Genomic DNA, 23,813 nt, shown 5'->3' with positions numbered 1-23,813 from the left:
TAAAAAATATATGTACCTAGTGGGCAGTCTATCTTTCAACACAATACAGCATTTCATATCACAAAATACTATCATACAACCTGGAAAATGTACAGATAAAATAAGGTAAAGCCTACCTGTTCTACACCATGTCCTAATGTGATAAGGCGGTAATGGCATCGTCAAAACATATAAACATACTTAGCATAACATTGTCTTTTAGATGTAAAATATGGTGTAACATAGGCCACACCGTGCATACAGTCATTTTGCAACTGGCTTTATCGTACAAAACCTACTGAAGTGCAGTAGCTACAGAAATCTGTTTGCCTACATCCTTCATAGATGTCGCTACTGTGGGCTTAGATATAGTCATCATTTACGTTAGAACCATAATCTGATAAAACACATTAAGTAAAATACATGTAGCAGACTTTTAAAATTTTGATAACTATTATAGAAACCAAATCTGATAAAGTAAAAGAGGAATACAGTTTTTTACCTATATAAAATTATTAACACCAAATGAAAAACATTTAACAGTATTGTATCACTGTTCATATTCGGGACTATGTCGCAGCTGGTGAAACTTCTTCTGTTACTTTTTTGGTACACAACGTGTTTCAGCACATTTGTGCCATCATCAGTTTTACAGAGTTCAATAAAATACGAACACACTTAAGATGTCTCAAATGTGATGAAAAATGTTTTGATAAGCAGTGAAACAGAAAAGAACTGAGATTTTGCATAAACAGACAGAACACAAAACCTCAGTTAGTAATGCGGTTCAAATCCTGAAGAATGCAGGTGGCGCCATGAATGCTATTCCTTATTTAATAACCAGTAGTTTGAACAAGCGGGTGATGTAGCTATGATAAGACACCCTGATCCTGTGGTGTCTCCCGTGGTGCCCAAGTATTTTATTAGAGACTTTGAAGTGAAAGCATAGCGATTGGCAACTCTACAACCTTCCTCTTTCTCCCGGTATGTTGACGACACACCCCCGGTGTGGTCCACAAGAACTACCTCCACTAAAATATGGTACACTACTGGCCATTAAAATTGCTACACCACGAAGATGACGTGCTACAGACGCGAAATTTAACCGACAAGAAGAAGATGCTGTGATATGCAAATGATTAGCTTTTCAGACAATTCACACAAGGTTGGCGCCGGTGGCGACACCGACAACGTGCTGACATGTGGAAAGTTTCCAACCGATTTCTCATACACAAACAGCAGTTGACCGGCTTTGCCTATTGAAACTTTGTTGTGATGCATCGTGTAAGGAGGAGAAATGCGTACAATCACGTTTTCGACTTTGATAAAGGTCGGAATGTAGCCTATCGCGATTGCGGTTTATCGTATTGCGACATTGCTGCTCTCTTTGGTCGAGATCCAATGACTGTTAGCAGAATATGGAATCGGTGGGTTCAGGAGGGTAATACGGAACGCCGTGCTGGATCCCAACGGCCTCGTATCACTAGCAGTCGAGGTGACAGGCATCTCATCCGCATGGCTGTAACGGATCGTGCAGCCACGTCTCGATACCTGAGTCAACAGATGGGGACGTTTGCAAGACAACAACCATCTGCACGAACAGTTCGACGACGTTTGCAGCAGCATGGGCTATCAGCTCGGAGACCATGGCTGCGGTTACCCTTGACGCTGCATCACAGACAGGAGCGCCTGCGATGGTGTACTCAACGACGAACCTGGGTGCACGAATGGCAAAACGTCATTTTTTCGGATGAATCCAGGTTCTATTTACAGCATCATGATGGTCGCACCCATGTTTGGCAATATCGCGGTGAATGCACACTGGAAGCGTGTATTCGAATCGCCATACTGGCGTACCACCCGGCGTGATGATATGGGGTGCCATTGGTTACACGTCTCGGTCACCTCTTGTTCGCATTGACGGCACTTTGAACAGTGGATGTTACATTTCAGATGTGTTACGACCCGTGGCTCTACCCTTCATTCGATCCCTGCGAAACCCTGCATTTCAGCAGGATAATGTACGACCGCATGTTGCAGGTCCTGTACAGGCCTTTCTGGATACAGAAAATGTTCGACGGCAGCCCTGGCCAGCACATTCTCCAGACCTCTCACCAACTGAAATCGTCTGGTCAATGGTGGCCTAGCAACTGGCTCGTCACAATACGCCAGTCACTACTGTTCATGAACTGTGGTATCGTGTTGAAGCTGCATGGGCAGCTGTACCTGTACACTCCATCCAAGCTCTGTTTGACTCAATGCTCAGGCGTATCAAGGCCGTTATTACGGCCAGAGGTGGTTGTTCTGGGTACTGATTTCTCAGGATCTATGCACCGAAATTGCGTGAAAATGTAATCACATGTCAGTTCTAGTATAATATATTTTTCCAGTGAATACCCGTTTATCATCTGCATTTTTTCTTGGTGTAGCAATTTTAATGTCCAGTAATGTAGCTTACCGTTTCTGGATGTAATGGTCAGAGATAGACCCGAACGAATTCTGGGACACAGTGTCTATCGCAAACCGTCTCGCACAGATTTATTTTTGTAGGTCAAAGTCTGTGCATACCCTTTGCAATGTGTTAGCGTCTCACGATGCCTTACACATAGAGCACATATATTACCAGATCCTGACAATCTGTCACGTGAGCTACAAGACCTAAGAATGGTCTTCCAACAGAACGGTTACACTGATAAACACATACGCAATGCCTCTATGGTTATCGGATGTACTGCCAGGATATTTCGGCGAGACAACCGTTCTATCGGCGCCGCCTGACGATGGTGAAAAGGTTATCTGCGCAAATACCGTGGTTTTCCGACGATGGGATCGGGCGATACACCTGAGAACCACTGAAACCGGGAAAGCCTCAGATCACAGATACGTAACGCATTCCGATGAATGAGAATGTAGTGCATGGACGTCGTTTAAGACGCGGGGATTACCCACTGGTACAGTTCTTATGCTGTATTTTGGAGTAATGTCTTCAGGAATCGAAATGTTCCTCAAGAACCACGGCAGTAAATGCGTTTCAAGAGTTTATATTCGGTCGAAGACTACTTTGGCCGTAAGAAACGCAGCCTGTATAGGATCCCATTACAGTCAGGGAAATCGTATACTGGGCAGGCAAGTCACACCATGCAAGAACGTTGTGGAGAACACTATATTCATACACGCCTGAGGTGACCTTGTAAATCAGCAATCAAGCAACACTACCTGAACAAGGGGGCATTTCTTACGAGAAGACAGAAGTTTTATCCTCAGCATAATCGTTCTGAGATGGTTTCATCAGGGAGACCATACATAATAAACACTGCTTGGAGCCCAGTACCGGCTAACATGAAACTAAAACGGGAAAAACTAGAGGGCCCAACTTCTGACCCTAGGCAGCGAACGGCAAAGAGTTAATTCAGTGTCAACCAGAGCAGTGTCCGATAGTACCATCACCGCTCTATGCACAGCCGCAGAAGGCCTATCTTCGACTCCCGGCATTGGGGACCACAACACCACTTCCGACCAACTGTGAATGATTTTCCGTGCATGCATATTTTGTGCTTGCGGCCCCGATAAATTTCGACGCCACCTCTCAACTATGGTTCAAATGGTTCAAATGGATCTGAGCACTATGGAATTTAACTTCTGAGGTCATCAGTCGCCTAGAACTTAGAACTAATTAAACCTAACTAACCTAAGGACATCACACACATCCATGCCCGAGGCAGGATTCGAACCTGCCACCGGAGCGGTCGCTCTGCTCCAGACTGTAGCGTCTAGAACCTCACGGCCACCCCGGCCGGCCTCTCAACTATCACCAGTCGCATCTTGTAGAAGTGACGACAGCAACTACCATCACCTAATGACGTCGACTAGTTGTTTTGATGAAATATTGTGTGACTTGCACAGTCTTAACCGGTGACAACGCAAGAAGTGTACTTGCGCCAATGAATTATTGCTCAATAGCACCTCAGCTGTCAAAAAAATTCATTATCTCTCAGTACATTCAGTTTGTACGCCCAGAAATGACGGCCGAAAACTTCCGGCTTAAGAAGTCACCCTCATTCTGGCTGGCTCTGAGCACTATGGGACTTAACATCTATGGTCATCAGTCCCCTAGAACTTAGAACTACTTAAACCTAACTAACCTAAGGACAGCACACAACACAACACCCTCATTCTGCCAACGGCCTTGTAAAAGAGGGAGGAAGGAGCGAACAGAGGTTCAGGGCACTCTCTTGCTTTTGGGGTGCGAAACTGCCCCTAAAGACGTAAGAATCAGCAATGATCAACGGCACGAGGATGCAGACGGCAATCGAAAGCACAGCATTAAAGACATGTAATTCGTATTCACAGGATATGTGGCCTGTAGTTTATTTATAATTTAGATTATGATTTCTATTCTTAAAACAAAACTACACATTGATCTTGTCAAAAGCCGAGAAGCGATTCTTCTTAGTGTTGTAGCTCCCTTGGCAAAATATTCCGGCCGGCCGAAGTGGCCGTGCGGTTAAAGGCGCTGCAGTCTGGAACCGCAAGACCGCTACGGTCGCAGGTTCGAATCCTGCCTCGGGCATGGATGTTTGTGATGTCCTTAGGTTAGTTGGGTTTAACTAGTTCTAAGTTCTAGGGGACTAATGACCTCAGCAGTTGAGTCCCATAGTGCTCAGAACCATTTGAACCAAAATATTCCGGAATAGTTCCCCTTCTCATCTTTAGGAAGGGACTGCCAAAGGGCGTGTGTCTATAAGAAAAAGACTGAATAGCCAACGAAGGGATAACGTTCTACGAGTCGGTGCGTGAAATGTCAGAAGCTTTAACGTTGTAGGGAAGCTAGAAAATTTCAAAAAGAAAATGCAAAGGTTCAATCAAGATATAGTGGGGGTCAGTGAAGTGAAATGGGAAGAAGACAAAAATTTCTGGTCCGATAGGTATAGGGTAATATCAACGGCAGCAGAAAATGATATAACAGGAGAAGGATTCGTTATGAATAGAAAGGTAGGGCAAGAGTGTATTATAGCGAACAGTTCAGTGGTAGGGTTGTTCTCATCGGAATCGACAGCAAACCAACACCGACAACGATAGTTCAGGTATACATGCCGACGTCGCAAGGCGGACATGAAGAGACAGAGAAACTATATGAGGATATTGATTGGGTAGTTCAGTACGTAAAGGGAGATAAAAATCTAATAGTCATGGGGGATTTGAATGCTGTTGTAGGGGAAGGAGCAGAAGAAATGGTTACGGGAGAATACGGGCTCGGTACTAGGAATGATAGAGAACAAAGACAGATTGAGTTCTGCGATAGATTTCAATAAGTAATAGCGAATACTCTGTTCAAGAATTGTAAGAGCTATAGCTGGAGAAGGCCGGGACATGCGAGGATATTTCATTTAGATTACATCATGGTCAGGCAGAGATTCCGAACTCAGGTACTAGATTGTAAGGCATTCGCTGCAGCGGATACAGAATCAGATCACAATTTAGTAGTGGCGTACCTTGAAGATCAAGAGGCTAGTCAGGAAGAATCAATGGAAAAAGAAGATGGATACGGAAGTACTAAGCATGAAGACATATGCTTGAAGTTCTCTAAGGCGACAGATACTGCGATAAAGCATAATTCAGTAGGCAGTTCGGTTGAAGAGGAATGGACATCTCTAAAAAGAACAGTCACAGAAGATGGAAAGAGAAACGAAGGTTTGAAGAAGGTAACTGTGAAGGAACCATGGGTAACAGAAGAAATACTTCAGTTAATTGGCCTCAGGAAAACTAAAGACACGAGATAGGCAGTTCTGAGGTTACGGTGCAAGATGTTTGATATTCTGAGAAAAACAGCCGTGAGTTATAGCGAATGACCGGTAACATACAATATGTACAAGACCCAAGAGGGATCAGTAAGACTGGGAGATCAAGAACGGAATACTCGGATTAAAAAGGTTGCAAGATAGGTATGTAGTCTTTCGCCCCTACTGTTCACTCTCTAAATCAAAGAAGCATTGACGGAAATAAAAGAAATGTTCAAGACTGGGATTAAAACTCAAGGTGAAAGGATATCAATGATAAGATTCGCTGAATGCATTGCTATCCTTAGTGAAAGCGAAGAAGAACTGCAGGATTTGCAACAGTCTAATGAGTCCAGGATATGTTTTGAGAGTAAATCGAAGAAATGTGAATGAGAACAGCAAGAAACTTAACATCAGGATTGATGATGACAAAGTAGATGAAGTTAAGGAATTCTGCTACATAGGCAGCAGAACCACCCATAACGGACGTAGCAGGAAAGTCATATAAGGGAGAATGGCATTGGCAAAAAGGGCTTTCCCGACCAAGAGAAGTCTGCTAATATCAAACATAGTCCTCAATTTGAGGAAGAAGTTTCTGAGAATGTACGTTTGGAGCACAGCACTGTGTGGTAGTGGAACATGCACAATGAGAATGTATGTTTGGAGCAGAGCATTGTGTGCTATGCAAACATGCATTGTGGGAAAAGTGGAACAGAAGTGAATCTAAACATTTGAGATGTGGTGCTACAGAATAAAGTTGAAAATTAGATGGCGAGGAAAGAAAAATGTGGAAAACAATGGCCAGTAGAAGGGACATGGTGGTAGGACATCTGTTAAGGCATCAGGGAATGTCTTCCAAGGTACTATATGGAGCTGTAGAGGATGAAAACTGTAGAGAAAGACAGATATTTGAATATATCCAGCAAATAGTAGGTTGCAAGTGCTGTTCTGAGATCAACAAGTTGGCCCAGGAGAAGAATTTACGGCGGGTTGCATCAAACCAGTCAGGAGAGCTATGACTCAAAAATAAACAAATAAATAAATTCCTACGTAACTCCTTTCAATACAAAACGTTCGTATGTGATGTAAGTATCCAATTCTTTTCTTTCTTTCAATTGCAGTAAATTATCAGGATGTGTTAGCCTCAAATGAAGGACCTCATGTAAACACGAATTCATTTCTTAGTGGGCTTGCTTGCTGTCACCTTTAGAAACCAAATATGGCAAATGACTGAGAACACAGAAATGTCAGTAAGTGGTTCGAGATTACATCATCAAGCCGGCCGCGGTGGCCGAGCGGTTGTAGGCGCTTCAGTCCGGAACCGCACGACTGCTGCAGTCGCAGGTTCGACTCCTGCCTCAGGCATGTATGTGTGTGATGTCCTTAGGTTAGTTAGGTTTAAATAGTTCTAAGTTCTAGGGGACTGATGACCTCAGATGTTAAGTCCCATAGTGCTCAGAGCCATTTGAACCAACGATTTTTTACATCATCAATTTCAATACATTTTTCAACTTTGCACACAGTACTTCAAGCTTCGCACTTTCCAGTTATCTCTTACGTGAGATGATAGTTCGAAGAATATTTCGCCTCTTGTCTGGAATTCTCAGTCATAGACTTCCGTTTTCATTGTTTTCCACTCGTAATGATATTTTTTCTTCGTTCATTGCTCTATCATTATACGAAGCCTCAGAGATACAGGCACATCTCTTTACCTCAAAAGAGGATACCATTCCCTGAAGCATAAGACGTTTGACCAGCGTTGTTTCAAAGTCACAATTAAATTTTTGGAAATTTCGGTGTTAACAGAGCAGTTTTCTCTCAATATTCGATTGTATTTAAAGGCTCAACGTTTAGTACTTCTCATACAACACCACAATGTATTAACTACAATATAGAAACACGTGGATTTGCACGGATTCAACAGCGTTCGGTTTTCGGGGTTACATCATAGCATGCATTCAAAAATGAAGATGTGAGACACACTGAAACGCAATAGTTCAGGTACATTTGCAGTACGCATGAGTACAACTATTCGTGATCTAACACTGTAGAATTTATTATATTGTGCTTATTTCCATTCACCAAGAAGTTAAGGAATCATTTATTATTGAACTCGACTTATAGAGATAATGTTTTCGGGATAGTAAAACGAATTATAATGATTATATCTGATGTTACCCATGAAACAGTCTGTAGAGCTCTCTCTAAGAAAACTGCTACTTCGACAGCTCTTTCACTATGCATACACTCATGTCTTTACAATTGTTAATATGCCACATTCCTGTAAATTGCATGATCACAGTAACAAGATCAAAAACAACGTCCGCAGTAAGTGATACTCAAAGAAGTCATTTACGTGGGTATACATGCATTCTGCAATTAATTAGATTCTCTGCTCTACTGAATAACTTTTTCATAGGGATTCTGAAAACTAATATGTATATTGTTGCAATACAATGTATATCGTTCCAGTAATGTTGTAACATTTGAAACATTTAATTCAGTTTAACATACTGCAGTTAAATACGAGGGCTTCCTGAAATAATGCCTCAGAATTTTTGTGAAAACTCTTAAAAGCTTTTAAAACAAAGCAAACGTAATGAACATTCTACATGTTCAGTCTTCATTTATAAACATTTGCAGCCCCCTGCCGCTAGAGGGCTCCGAATTGAAGCTTTCATCATGCCAATCTTTAACGTAACTACGTCGGTGCGTGAGAAAGCGAAGAGCTCGTCCACACGTGGAGTACGCTCTCCTTTAGCGTGGCAGTGCCGGACCACACACGAGCGCAGCAATCCACCACCTTGGGGTCACTGTCATTGCTTGTCCTCCATACAGTCACGACTTGGCGCCATCCGATTTTCATCTGTTTTCAGAACTTAAAGAACTCCTTTAAGGACTTCACTTTGATAGCGTTGAAGCGGTTCAAACTGAGGTAAGTTTGTGGCCCCATCAACAGGTCACACATACATGAAGGCATCAGCAAACTGGCCTCTCATTGGAAGAAATGTGTTCGTCGCCAGGATGACTGTGTTGAGAAATAAATACAGGATGTTTATAAATGAATATCGGGGTTTTAACGCTTTATAATATTTATTATATTAAACTTACAGTTATAAATGATATGTCAAATTAAAGAGCAACTCAGTTTTACCAAGAACCTTATAAATGTTCAATGTGAGCACCATTTGCAGCCGAGTTCTTCCCAAACGCTGATAAGTGTATCTTCAGTGAATGCAGCAACAGCAGCTTTAATCCGGTTTCTTAATTTTGGGAGGTCTGCTAGTAGCGGAGGCACGTACGCACGATCCTTGATGAAGCCCCAAAGGAAAAAATCGCATGGCGTTAGGTCGGGTGAATGTGGGGGCCACGCAAAGCAAGCCCTGTCATTGGGCCCCTTGCGGCCTATCCAGCGCTTGGGTACACTGAAGTTCCACGAATCGCGTACTTTGCTAGGCCAGTCAGGTGGCGCACCATCTTGCTGGCAAATGAAGTTCTCTGGCTCTTCTTCCAACTGAGGGAAGAGCCATTGCTCTAGTGTATCAAGGCAACAAGTGCCAGTTACAGTAGGTTCACCAAAATAGAAAGGCCCGTAAACCTTCCGCCGGGATACGGCACAAAAAACAGTCACTGGTGCCATACAAAACTGTTTGAGTTGCTCTTTCATTTGACATTTCATTTATAGCTGTAAGTGTAATGTAATAAATATTATAAAGCGTTAAAGCCCAGATATTCATTTATAAACACCCTGTATGTAGACATGAAGAATAAAACTGTAGAATATTAACAATGCTTGTCTTACCAGAAAAGCTGTAAAGATTTGAAACGTCCCCTTAGAAAAATTATAAATGACTGTGCTTAAACTGACACACAGTATTTTTAGCGCAACGCAATCTGACTTTCAGTAATTCCTACAAGAGAATGGCCCTGACTAAATTAACCTATACGTTTCACAAATCACTTACCTCACAAAAATCTTCGTTACTCGAACTACTGCAATACAGCGAGCGCCACTACTGCCAGCTAAACAAAAGATTCAAACTACGGAAGGCACTAACTACTGATAGGCATAGTTAGCAAGTGAAAGATTTTAATAGAGAATAAACAATGTATTTACCTTAATAGTCTATATATAACAGTTCATGACATCCATTCTTACAAATGTATTGTTTCTGATGGACACACCTCCAGATTATCCATTCTCAAAAATCCGCCATCTCACTTCCCCACATCCACCACTGCTGGCGGCTCACCTCCAACTGCGCAACGCTACGCGCTGTTCACATCCAGCTGCCGCTGCCCAACACTACAATGGCAGACAACAATACAAACTAGCCACAGACTGCACACAGCACAGCTAGTGATTTTCATACAGAGCGATACGTGGCGTTACCAATAAGAAAACCTAAACAGCCTACTTACATAGCCCCCATGCTCCCCACAAAAAATTTTACAAATTGTTTTGGGCACTGCCAATACATATTTGTTAAAATTTTTTCGCAATTACAATAACAAATAAATCAAATGCACACACTTATTGATACAATGTTGATCAAAAGCTAAAATTTTCTCACAGTCCATAAAGACAGTCCTGATCGTTCTTCACCGTAAAATAGCAGTGTTTTTCTCAAAGTCTGAGCAGTAAAAGACAATGCACACGGAAGTAGTGGATTTCAATGCAGTCTTGAAGAAGTAGTGTTGTCCTTCCAACAGAAAGACAGTGCTGACTCTTGACTTGCAGACAGGTAATGGGCCACAACAGAGCAATCCCACCGCAGAGAGGGTCGAAGTTTTGAAGACTATTGGTAGGTAGGTCATCACAGAGCAGACCAACTGTAGTCCTGGTAGAGATTACGGTATTGGTGGGCCACCAGAGGTGCAGACCAACTGCAGTCCTTGTAGAAATAATGGTATTGGTGGGCCATCGAAGGTGCAGACCCACTGTAGTCCTTGTAGAGACGGCCAGCAGCCATCTGTTGCGACTGTGCAGGAGCACAATCACCATCGAAGAGTCTTGCGGACAATATAGCAAGTCCATAAACCATCACTTGTGCACTCACAAAGTTTTTGTTTGAAATGTCCTTAGAACCAGCAATGCTGTTATCCAGTCCCTTGCTGAATTATTAACACACGTGCAAACACTGTCAGTCCCTACTTCTCACATATTGTCCATATACTATGACCAACAGAAACGTGTGCAGTGAAATGATACTTAATTTGATGAACTGGTGTCAATTACAATTTTATAACATAAGAATACAATTACAAAGGTACAAAATACATCATTAAAGAACATAACAATACAGATAACATTTGTAGTACAGGCTTTACAAAAGAATCGAAATAACATATACATCAGTGTTACAGGAATTATGACATAAAAGATCAGAATAACTTTCGAAACATCAACTTCACACATGAGCATTAAAACAGAACAGAATAAATAATGTCTAAACATCTTTACGAAGAAAATAACATAGTATTTGAAAAATTCTACAACATAAATCTTATTAGCTAAACACATAAAGACAGGAAAAACACAAATATACAAGAACAGACAAACACATAGCGGAATAATACAAAAGGAAAGACAGGGTTCGTTTTCAGTGTGACACTTGGTACTGCAGTCCAACCCAAAACTTCGTTCTATAGATCTTTCCCCTTATTTCAACATTTGTTTCCACCAAAAAAAAATCCTATCCAAGCATGCTTTCTGTATTCTGTTCACATCTTCTTTCAAAATTCTTTTTTGGCCAAACCATTTTCTTATAGCTTCCCAATGCATTTCTTCCAATTCATCACAACTCGTTCTCACATATAGCCTACCCCATCTTAAGCTAACTTAAATCTACTGAGCTCAGATGCTAAACTAAGGGACGAGGCAATGCAGCAGTACAAAACAATTAACATAAACAGCAATGACAAAGAAAATGCAAATTGGCAAAGCAAGCAGCAATATTACAACTAATATAAGGCAATGAGCAGCAAACAAGATAAATAAATCAGTAGTAACACTGGCTTAACAGAGTAATGTAAAGTGAAATTTAGTAGCACTATGCTTGGCAAACAGCAGCAGCAAATGCAATAACTTATATCTAAACATGACATAGCTCAAGCAGAAAAAATATTACAGTAAAAATGGCCATGTTTATTACCTATGTCACATCTTAAGACTAGAGTGATGCATCACAAAAACTTACTCTGCAAGAAAGTTAGCAAGTCATTAAAAAAAAATATTTATGCAATTCCTGTGAAGGGAAATGTCTATTTGTGCTCTCTTTTCTATGAAAGTATATCTTAAACGTATTCTTTCCTGGGTCTGTAGACAGAAAATAGTGATATTAGTACATGTATTAAATTTTATAATAACCAATACTGCAGTGCAGCTAGGAACTAGATATTAAAGAAAATGAGCAAATATGTACAAAGGAAGGCGTGAAACATCATTCATTAGCCATATGGCATTTCATAAGGTAGTAAAAAAAATCTCTCAACTAGAAAGACAGTAGTCATAATCAGGTGTATAGACATAAAAATATTTCTCGTCATTTCATTAAGCATTTCAGTAAATATCATAAATTAAGAGCTCCACAGTGTTATCATATGTTTTCAAGTTTAAGCGTGTCGTATTTGCGATGCTTTCTACAAAGGAATGTCAATAGGGAGGATAATGGCCCCTTTTTTTCCACCTGTGCCTGTGAAAGGCACACACTAATGGCTTTTTTCAAGGCGACTGTCGCGCAGATGGGTGCCCACGACTCATTGCGTGAAGGTGGTCACTTAACATTCTTACTGAAATATTTACGACACCAGTTTGCATTACAGTAACAGTCTCATATAAAAAATTTCACAGGTCGAGAATTTGCGTTGCAAATGTGTAGAAACAAAATCCTATGAATATAACAGTGTTCAAAAAGTTTTCGTCGGCATTGTGATACATTCACGCATTTACACACATTTCATAACTCTTAAAGTACGATTCTTGGTTTCCAACATCCTTTTCCACAAATCAGAGTCCCTAACCACTACTCATTATTCATATACGTATTCGTCAACACTTCTTCAATATTTCACCATAATAAATACGTAGCATAATCAAATTCCTCATATACAGTAGCATCATCTTATTGATCATAAACATACCGCAACAGCGTAATACACATCATCATCATAACATCATAAAACCTCAGCCAAATCCCAAAATTGTCGTAGCTTCCTCCAATAATTTCAAAACCTAAAAAAAATTCTCTGCTCATGTCAAAAGTTTCATCTACCTCAAATGTACTTTAAAAATCATGATCCCATACCAAATACATCATCCAAAGCTCTAATAGGATCACAATGGTTCCGAAAAAATATGAACATTTCACAAAGTACAGACAAAATACGATTTCATAAGTGTGAAGTTATCCAACTGTGTAATTACGTAAACATCTGTCACTGATGTAGTAAAATAAATATTTGTCTCTGTCAGTTAAATGATCAGATAGCTGTGTAATTCTGTGTTAGAGAAATATTGTACCGATGTGTAAAGTTTTATAAGCAAATACCATATTAGCTAGGGCTCCTTGTGCTTGCCAGACACATGTACACAAGTAAGTGTGTACCCCCCTGAGGATTAATGTAATTATAAAAAAATGGTTCAAATGGCTCTGAGCACTATGAGACTCAACTGCTGAGGTCATTAGTCCCCTAGAACTTAGAACTAGTTAAACCTAACTAACCTAAGGACATCACAAACATCCATGCCCGAGGCAGGATTCGAACCTGCGACCGTAGCGGTCTTGCGGTTCCAGACTGCAGCGCCTTTAACCGCACGGCCACTTCGGCCGGCAATGTAATTATACCCTCAGGTGTTACAGATTACAGCAATGGAATGAAATGTATCACAGAAAACCTTTGTATCATTGTACTTCAAATATCTTTAAAAATAAATGATTTAAGTACAAAATTAATCACTCAAATACGTGTCCTGTAGCGCTAAATGAGCGTCTTGCTGTAAGAGAATCTCTGTGGAAGTGTCATAGTTATTGTCCTCCGAAAACTAAGTTCTGCAGAAGCCAATGTACTTACCTCATGATAAACAAAAGTGAAATGCTTTGCGTATAGATATCTTAGTTATTACGCTTATTGCCGTGATGAAGAAAGTACTGTGCTGTAACGTATTGTTGTGCTACGGAAAAGGCAGTCTCATTGTAGCTATACCACAAAAGTTACTACTAAAACATGTTTTATTTACCAGAATAATACAGAAAAACTATGCAGATATAAAACAGAAACACTGCAAAAGCAACATTGTAAATTGTCACTCATTAGTAGCGTCGTGATAAAATCGTGTAGCTGTCACATAAACTAACCACTGTGTCATCTGGTATCTCACTGAAAGTACTTTAAATCCAGAACGTATTTTCAAGTAAACCAAAATGTTGCATTAAAATCTCATTAGCAGTACTGGTAAATGTTCTAAGTATGTGAGCCTTATAGTCGTTACATAATCATGCAACTAACAAGCAAGAATGTACACACACAATAACACTGTGTCGTCTGTCACAATAACAATGCATTCGTAATTTCTGTTTAAATAAGTTCTCTTGGTTCTTGATTGGATATTTAACTTCAAACATTGTTGCATATTAACAGATTCTAAGTCTGACAAAGCATACTAGTAATGTAAAGTGAAAAGTCATATGGCAAAGACAAAGTTAAAAAGCAGATTATCTTTCAATAAACGGTTTTACATGTGAAATGTGGTGTAAATCTTTACTCTTCCTAGTACGCAGAGTTTCAGCTTCAGTGGAATTATCATGTGGTATATGGTACATCGGTAAAGAATACTAAGATTTTTCTCAAGGTTAGCGTCTATGTAATTTTACCCTGAGCCAGCCGGCGCACATGGCTGCCTGCGGTGCGAGTCATTGTCTGTTACCTTTGTTGTCACGCATTGTTACTGGGATTAGGAGACCTAACTTCTACAAATTCGCCTTGCCGAGAGGGCCCAGCCCTGTTAGAATCCCGCCAGTTCTGATGAAATTCAGGTCTGTCGTTATGATTATGTCATCTGTCGTCATGTCGGTAGTTCCTGTAGTTTCTTTCTTGTCAATTAAGTGGTGGAGAATTTCTCCCTGAATTATCACTGCATGGTGGACCGTTGCATCTGAAGTTATTCTGTCTCCCGTGATAATAATAGTTCTGGTTGGCAAATTGTCTGTTTCTATGATTGTCTCTGTCATATTCATTACTACGGAAATGCGATCTTTCTCTGTAACTATTACTCTGCCAGTGGTTGTCATACGGGTGGTGTCTGTTTTGGTCACGATTTACGTTGTAAGAATAGCCTTGTCGTGTCCAGTTATTATTTCTTTCATCGCGGAATCGTGATGGATGTGACCTGTAATTGTTGTGTTCCTGTTTTCGCGTTCCGTGATTGTCAGTGTCAATTTCTAATTCTTGTAAGAGTCCCTGAAAAGCTTCAATGTCGTCTTTGCAACGTCCTACCAAAATAGTATGTCGTAAATGTTCAGGTAATTTGATTAAGCAAATGCGGATGAGTTCTGAGGGGCTGTATGGGTTTGACAGGTACTGATTCTTGTGCAACATGTCTTCAAAATATTTCACAAGACGGGAAAATTCAGATTGTTCGAAATGTTTCATCATTATGATGCTATGTTTTACTCGGTCTTGTGTAGCTTGAGACCAATATGCTGAGAGGAAGGCATGATAAAATTCTCCTTCACTGTGACAATCGTGAATGACCGATCGCATTCTTTCAGCTGGTTCATTCTCTAAGTAGCCACACATAAATTCTAATCTGTGCTCTAATAACCAGTTGGGAGGAAAACATTGAGAGAATTGATGGAGCCACGCTTGTGGATGAATCTCGTTGCCAGAATTCCTAAATGTTTTGAATTTACGTGTAGTAATGAACAGCTTTTAGTCAAAATCATCGTGTCGGCGAGTAGCATATCGGTCATTGTTACGTCGTGTCGGCGGTTCCATCTCAAAATTCGGTGCACCTTGCCAATTTCTTTCATAATTTCCGAAATGGCTTGTGTTATTATTTTGTGACTTTTCCGTATTTCTAAGTCCCTCTTCCCGTGTTGGAGCGCGAGTGTCCTCTGAAATATGTAATTTTTGTATTACTTGTGCCAACTGATCTTGTACTTCCCTGATTTCTCTTTTGTGTTGCGTATTAATTTGATTCTGATTTTGTTTGAATTTTCTAATTTGTTCATACTCTTCTGTGTCAGTGAAAGCTACGGCTCTTGTGTCATTCAGATCATCATCTACCTTTGCAGATAAGTTAGTGAACTGATCCGAAAGTTTGGCTACTTTCTCCGATAGTGTACTTATTTCCTCAGTGTGTTTTTCTGAACCAAATTTCAGAGTGTCCATTTGTGTTGAAATCGTATCTACTGTGTCCTTTAAGTTTTCCTGAGTTTTTGCAAGTTGCGTAACCGAATCGGTGGATGCAACTGAGTCAATTTTAGCTTGCAAGGTCTCATGATTTTCATGAACAATAGTTTGCAGTTCTTTTATGGCTAATCCGTGATTCTGTAATGTATTTTCATACTGCGAAAAAATAGGTTAGAAATTTGTGTTTTTACGTCATTACAGACTTTTTGACATTTCGATTCGATTTTATGTAACTCAGTAGTTAAATCTTCACGTGTTTGTTCAAGCGTATGTTCCACTGAGTCTAACCTTTGAAGCTTTTGTTCCATTGTGTCTAACTTTTGAAGCTTTTGCTGTGTTTGTCTCTGATTTTGTTCCATTGTGTCTAACTGTTGCTGTGTTTGTCTCTGATTTGGTTTCATTTGTTGCATTAATTGCAATAATAATGTATTAGTGTCTGGAATCTGTTCCTCTATGCTTTTCGGCAGTACATTTGCACCGGCAACATTCACATTTTGACAAGCAGAAAATGTGTCTTGACTTATTTGAGAAAACGGTGAGGACGCAAAACCTGAATCTACAGTATTTGCAAGATTGTGTCCTGTCATTTCGGATTCCTGAGGCGAGCTGTTGCCGACCGATCGATCAATAATGCTTCCCCGTTCACTATTTGTTTCATTGTCTACGCCATTATTTGCCGCCCGCTCCATTTCCCTATGCACAATTACCAAATTACTACTTTGAACATTAGTTAATTCATTACTCAGCGGCGCTAACACACTGCTTTCGTCTTCACTGTCATTTCTCAGTTTACTTTGGAGCCTAGTATTACGCTTTTCACACGCCATTATTGTCACAATATTTCACACGACAACACAGAATTCCACAATTTGAAGAGCAAAATAAGAAAACACATTAACATAGCATTGAAAATAATATCTAGTTAATTGCAAGCGCAACTCCGAAATACTTGGTGCAAATCTTCATGCATGCCACAACAACAATGAAAGACTGCAACTACAAAGGAGATTCTCTCTACAATTATGCACTAGCAATAAACAATAGCTACACTAATTACACAAACTACAAGGAAAAAAAATCAGAAGATTCCAGTGAGGTATCCTGGCAGGGTCGCCATATGAAACGTCCCCTTGGAAAAATTATAAATGACTATGTTTAAACTGACACACAGTATTTTTAGCGCAACGCAATCTGACTTTCAGTAATCCCTACAAGAGAATGGCCCTGACTAAATTAACCTATACATTTCACCAATCACTTACCTCACAAAAATCTTCGTTACTCGAACTACTGCAATACAGCGAGCGCCACTACTGCCAGCTAAATAAAAGATTCAAACTACGGAAGGCACTAACTAATGATAGGCATAGTTAGCAAGTGAACGATTTTAATAGAGAACAAACAATGTATTTACCTTAATAGTCATAATATATATAGCAGTTCATGACATCCATTCTTACAAATGTATTGTTTCTGATGGACACACCTCCACATTATCCATTCTCAAAAATCCGCCATCTCACTTCCCCACATCCACCACTGCTGGCGGCTCGCCTCCAACTGCGCAACGCTACGCGCTGTTCACATCCAGCTGCCGCTGCCCAACACTACAATGGCAGACAACAATCCAAACTAGCCACAGACTGCACACAGCACAGCTAGTGATTTTCATACAGACCGCTACGTGGCGTTACCAATAAGAAAACCTAAACAGCCTGCTTACAGATTTTCCGCATAAAAAAATTCGGAGGCATTGCTTTTCAGCACGTCCTAGTAGAATTAACTTTGATTTCTTACCACACCCCAGACACCTCACGTATCAGGATGGAAAATTCTTCAAGTAGCGTAATAGACTTCGCGGTACAACAGGTGTGTGGAGATGGGCAGAATTAATTAACATTTGTTTGTTGTTTGCACATTGCGGTGTTACACTATAGAAAAGCTATGCTAACCACATAATAGTAGAAAACAAATTACCTGGACTATATCATCCTCCTGCTGACAGCTCTAAATGTTGTACCGGAAAAAAAAGTAATATAGCTGATAAATGATGACTAACTGAAAACCTCAGCTGCCGACAGGTGTTGTTGATATACCTCGATGTGGACAGCTGAAAATGTGTGCCCCGACCGGGACTCGAACCCGGGATCTCCAGCTTACATAGCAGACGCTCTATCCATCTGAGCCACCGAGGACACAGATGAATAGCGCGACTGCAGGGACTTATCCCTTGCACGCTACCCGTGAGACTCACATTCCCAACTGTCCACAATTCTACATATGTATTGTACCTTATAGACATTTGCCCAACCACTCATTACTCGCGCACGCTTTGGCGATTCCCGTAAGAGTTTGGGCAACCTGTGCGCATTCGCACAGACGAAGGTCAATGGCTGGGTAGCCTTTAACTATATATACGAAGACAGTAACTTGTTCAGCTGTCCACATCGAGGTATATCAAGAACACCTGTCGGCAGCTGAGGTTTTCAGTTAGTCATCATTTATTCCAAGGAAAAGCTGCACGGTCATCAACAGTAACTGTTCTTTCGAGAACAGGTTACTGTCTTCGTAAATATAGCTGACGTTGCTTTGTTGCTTTATTATGGAGAAATACTAACTGATGCACAGAAAGCTTAAAATTATTTTCTAGAAATAATCGAATAATATTGTTTAAAATACACTGCTTGAGGCATGTCACGGACTATGCGGCCACTCTCGCCGGAGGTTCGAGTCCTCCCTCGGGCATGCGTGTGTGTGTTGTTCTTAGCATAAGTTAGTTTAAGTAGTGTGTAAGTCTAGGGACCGATGACATCAGCAGTTTGGTCCCTTAGGAATTCACACACACACACACACACACACACACACACACACACACACACACACTGCTTGACAAAAAAGTCAAATATCCAGAAGACGTGGTCGGATATCAATATTACTTCGTACATATACATACCACAGGCGAGTACAGTTAATATGAGTTGTAATTCTACGCAACAGGTAGAACGGCCATCAGAGTGCATTAGTGTTGTTCGTGTTTAACGTTTTTACCAGGCCTAGTAGTATACAGAAGTGGCACGAATAGCGTCAAATGCCAAGAAGGTGAAATTATCTTTAATTTTTTTTTTAAACTGACCTACAGAATTTTCCCTGACAAAGACAACTCATCCTTAACCTATTCATTTATTAACCACAATATACAAGCAATCTGACTGCTGTACATTGACAACGTGACTTCCAATAATTAACACAAAAGAATGGCCCTGAACTGCAAGAAATCCTAATAATAATACAAATCCAAAAAATACGAAATTAAGGAAATATGAAACTACTTCAAACTACCTCAAATTACCTTAACTCATTTCGATCACAAATTCCGATAGTGGAAACCCTCTTCTTTTTCATAAGTCACTTACCTCAGAGAAAATCTTCATAACACGAATTACAGCAATTACAGAAAATAGCAACAACAGCCAGCTAAATAAAAAGATTCTAACTACTATAGACTCTAACAACTAGGAGCCATGTGGTTAACAAAAGAAAGATTTTGTTGAAAAGCAAACAATGTATTTAGAAAATTTATTCTGTGACATCCAGTTCCAAAAATTATATAGTAGTCAATAATTCCACTGCCCAAACGTTATACATTTCCTTCCGTGTTTTCTTATAAACACATAATTTCACCTCACTTTACAATGCACGTCCTACCAACACAGAGTATCCACTAAGAAAATCATGTCCGTACACTTTCCAGTCCACTCGCTAACTGCTAGTCCGTCCAACCACAGAATCTATTTCCGAGGGCACAGTCCACAGTACTGGCAACATACAAACAGGCTACTTACAAAAGGCACGCAGGAGCCGCAAACTCATTTGAGACAGCGTCATCAGCACCTGTCGGAGTCTGAAAGAGGCCTCATTGTTGGTCTCCATCTGGTCGGCTCGTCGAATCGTGCAGCATGTTGATTTGTGGCGCTTTCGGACGTGACAGCCGATGGTAGACTACTACATGGTAAAATGACGGCTGACATACGCGTCGTCATGGATCCAGTGGATCACGTCTGACCACGACGAGGAAGGATCGGCGTATTGTGCACTAGGCACACCGTAACCCATTCACATATTCGGCTGCTATCCAAGGAAAGTGATGGTCCTGGCTACATTCTGTGTCATCCCGCACCATTGGTCGGAAACTAGCACGAGCGAGACGGGAATTACCGTGCATAGGCTGCCATTGATACCACATTACAGACGACTGCTAGAATGAAATTTCCACTCCGCAGCGGAATATGCGCTGATATGATACTTCCTGGCAGGTTAAAACCGTGTGCCAGACCGAGACTCGAACTCGGAACCTTTGCATTTCACGGTAGAGCAATTGACCGCGAAAGGCAAAGGGCCCGTGTTCGAGTCTCGGTCCGGCACACGGTTTTAATCTGCCAGGAAGTTTCATATCAGCGCACACTACACTGCAGAGTGAAAACCTCATTCTGAAAACATCCCCCAAGCTGTGGCTAAGCCATGTCTCTGCAATATCCTTTCTTCCAGGAGTGCTAGATCTGTAAGGTATCCAGGAGAACTTCTGTGAAGTTTGGAAGGTAGGAGAGGAGGTACTGGCGGAATCAAAGCTGTGAGGACGGGTCGTGAGTCGTGCTTGCGTAGCTCAGTTGGTAGAGCACTTGCCCGCGAAAGGCAAAGGTCCCGAGTTCGAGTCTCGGTCCGGGACACAGTCTTAATCTGCCAGGAAGTTTCATATCAGCGCACACTACGCTGCAGAGTGAAAACCTCATTCTGGAAACATCCCCCAGGCTTTGGCTAAGCCATGTCTCTGCAATATCCTTTCTTCCAGGAGTGCTAGATCTGTAAGGTATCCAGGAGAACTTCTGTGAAGTTTGGAAGGTAGGAGACGAGGTACTGGCAGAATTAAAGCTGTGAGGACGGGTCGTGAGTCGTCCTTGGGTAGCTCAGTTGATAGAGCACTTGCCCGCGAAAGACAAAGGTCCCGAGTTCGAGCCTCGGTCCGGCACACAGTTTTAATCTGCCAGGAAGTTTCACGGACGGCTGGTATGGGAGTGGATCCGTGACCTGGGTGCATGGACTGCTGATGAATGGGGGATGACTTCCACGGTATTAGAGGGATCTGTAGAGGGCAAAATCTGTAGGGGAAGATAGAGATTGGAATACATCCAGCAAATAATAGAGGACGTCGGTTGCAAGAGCTACTCTGAGATGAAGAGCGGCTTTGACAAAGGGCAGATTATTATTACGCAGTGGCTCTGAACGAGTATCGCGGTAACGGCGAAGTGATTGAATGTTAACCTCCTACTGTTGTGAGGGTGCTAAATGGTTGAACGTCCACGACTCTTCACAGAATGTTGGGTTCGGAGGCTTGTCTGCTCTGTAAAGTAGGATAGATGGTGATCTCTGCCATCTTTTCTGAAGGAGCATAATGCTGTTGCACGTAAAAATGTTTCGGAGCACGCCGTTCATTGTACATTGTTGCACATGGAGCTCCGCTGCAGACCACCCCTACGTGTTCACATGTTGGCCCGACGACATCGTCAATTACGATTGCAGTGTGCTCGGGACCATCGGGATTCGACCGTCAACGAATAGAGCGTGTCGGCTCTTCGAGTGAAACACGTTTTTGCTACGCTAGGTCGATGGTCGTCCCCACAAATGTGGTCTTCCAGGTGAACGGTGGCTCCTCGAAATGCGCAGGCTGGTGGAAGCAGTATTATGTTATGGAGACATTCTCCTGCGCTTGCATGGGACCTGCGTAGTAATCGAAGATACACTGACAGCTGCGAACCACCTGCATCCCCTTAATGCTTTATGTCTTCCCCGACGAATATGTCATCTTTCGCCCGCATCTCGTGGTCGTGCGGTAGCGTTCTCGCTTCCCACGCCCGGGTTCCCGGGTTCGATTCCCGGCGGGGTCAGGGATTTTCTCTGCCTCGTGATGGCTGGGTGTTGTGTGATGTCCTTAGGTTAGTTAGGTTTAAGTAGTTCTAAGTTCTAGGGGACTGATGACCATAGATGTTAAGTCCCATAGTGCTCAGAGCCATTTGAACCATTTTTTTTTTTTTTTTTTTTTTGGTCATCTTTCAGCGGTATGACTGTCCGTGTCTCGGAGCCAGAACCGTGCCACAGTAGTTTGACGAGCATTATAGTGAACTCACGTTCACATCCCGGAGACCAAATTCGCCCGATTTAAATCCCTTGGAACCCATGTGGGTCGCTATCGGGCAACCTCACCGCGTACACAAATCAGCGGAGCATTATTTATACGAATTACATGACCTATGGGTAGACCTCCAATGCTACATGCCTCCACAAGGCCACCAATGAAATTTTCACTCTGCATCGGAGTGTGGGCTGATACAAAAATTACTGGCAGATTAAAACTGTGTGCCGGACCAAGACTCGAACTCGAGACCTTTGCCTTTCATGGACAATTGCTCTACCGTCCGAGCTACCCAAGCACCGTTGGCTCACTGATACGAAGAATAAGTTACGTATTTCTTTCCAAAGTCGGACAAACAAGCTATTAAGAAGGTTGTCATAATGTTTTGGGTACCAGTGTATACAGTACATGTAGATACTCTATAATTACAAACATATCCTGCAGACGTTTTCCTGTAGAATTTTTTTCTCTTGAGCCTTACTGTTATTACAAGTAATATGATTATCATGTAATCGAGGATTGCCCTCTTTGACGTCTTTCATTTTCAAATTCGAGTTGATACTGTCAACAGTTCCATTTTCGATATCATCTTCATACATTCATGTCACTTGGTGTTACAGAGATTATTTGGCTGAGAAGCATTTCTTTATCCAGTCAACTGTAACAATGTAATTCTGTTTGATTTTGTTACAGGATAATGCATATACCACTGCATCGGACATCAAAGCATGACGGTGGAGTCCTACCAACGTACGGGCACCCAACTGCCACTAAAGAGATAATATAACGATACTGAATACTTTTACCGCTCTACTTTTGTCTACATTGTAATTGTTTAATAACAGTAATTTTTGTGACTAAACTATTGGAGACGTATTTACTGAGTATAGTTTCTCGTTTTCTTTATTTTTCCCTCAGTTCCCTCTGAAACACTGAAGCTTCTTTCAGGAAAAAATATTCTCCTTTCTCAAAGTCGATCGATTGTGAAGAGATATACTTATCAGTCCTAAGTTGGAGTGCTCCTCGCTGTTTTGTGCTACACCATTTACAAAGGATTATGCAACAGGTAGTTTGAGAGAGCTGAGAAAGTGTGTTAAAATACCTGTCTGACTTATTTGAAATTGGTACGAAATATTTCGAAGAATAAACGGAGGTACTCTTAACTAACAGCCATCAGTTATAGAGATCTAAAAGTCACTTGCCGAAGAAGAAATGGTAGAGGTACATACAACGAAAAACGAAGCTCCCTTTAATTTCTTACTGTATGGTTATTCAAACATTCATGACATTACATAACCCACAATCAATCAAATCACAACCAAATAAAATGATTGAAATAACGCCGCGGGACGTTGGAATGAAGTATTAAAAAGAACCGTGTTCTTCAAATATAAAATATCACTAGATAGCACACAGCAATCGTCGGAGGAAATTTGAACCACTTACTGGATGGACCTGAT

The 23,813-nt window shown here is 41.3% G+C and overlaps 1 long non-coding RNA gene across 1 annotated transcript in view; it reads left to right on the top strand.

Moving 5' to 3' along the window:
- LOC126202913 (uncharacterized) overlaps positions 1 to 23,229 on the top strand; it is a 35,207-nt gene extending 11,978 nt beyond the window's left edge. Inside the window, exon 2 of the long non-coding RNA XR_007540198.1 lies at positions 23,047 to 23,229. This is a non-coding gene — a long non-coding RNA (uncharacterized LOC126202913). The remainder of the gene's footprint in view (positions 1 to 23,046) is intronic.
- Positions 23,230 to 23,813: the final 584 nt, after the last annotated feature.

This window comes from Schistocerca nitens, chromosome 9, assembly GCF_023898315.1.
Source record: "Schistocerca nitens isolate TAMUIC-IGC-003100 chromosome 9, iqSchNite1.1, whole genome shotgun sequence".
Classification (NCBI taxonomy): domain Eukaryota; kingdom Metazoa; phylum Arthropoda; class Insecta; order Orthoptera; family Acrididae; genus Schistocerca; species Schistocerca nitens.
Note: the sequence above shows the minus strand (reverse complement) of the source record. Positions and strands in the feature narration are given on the sequence as shown.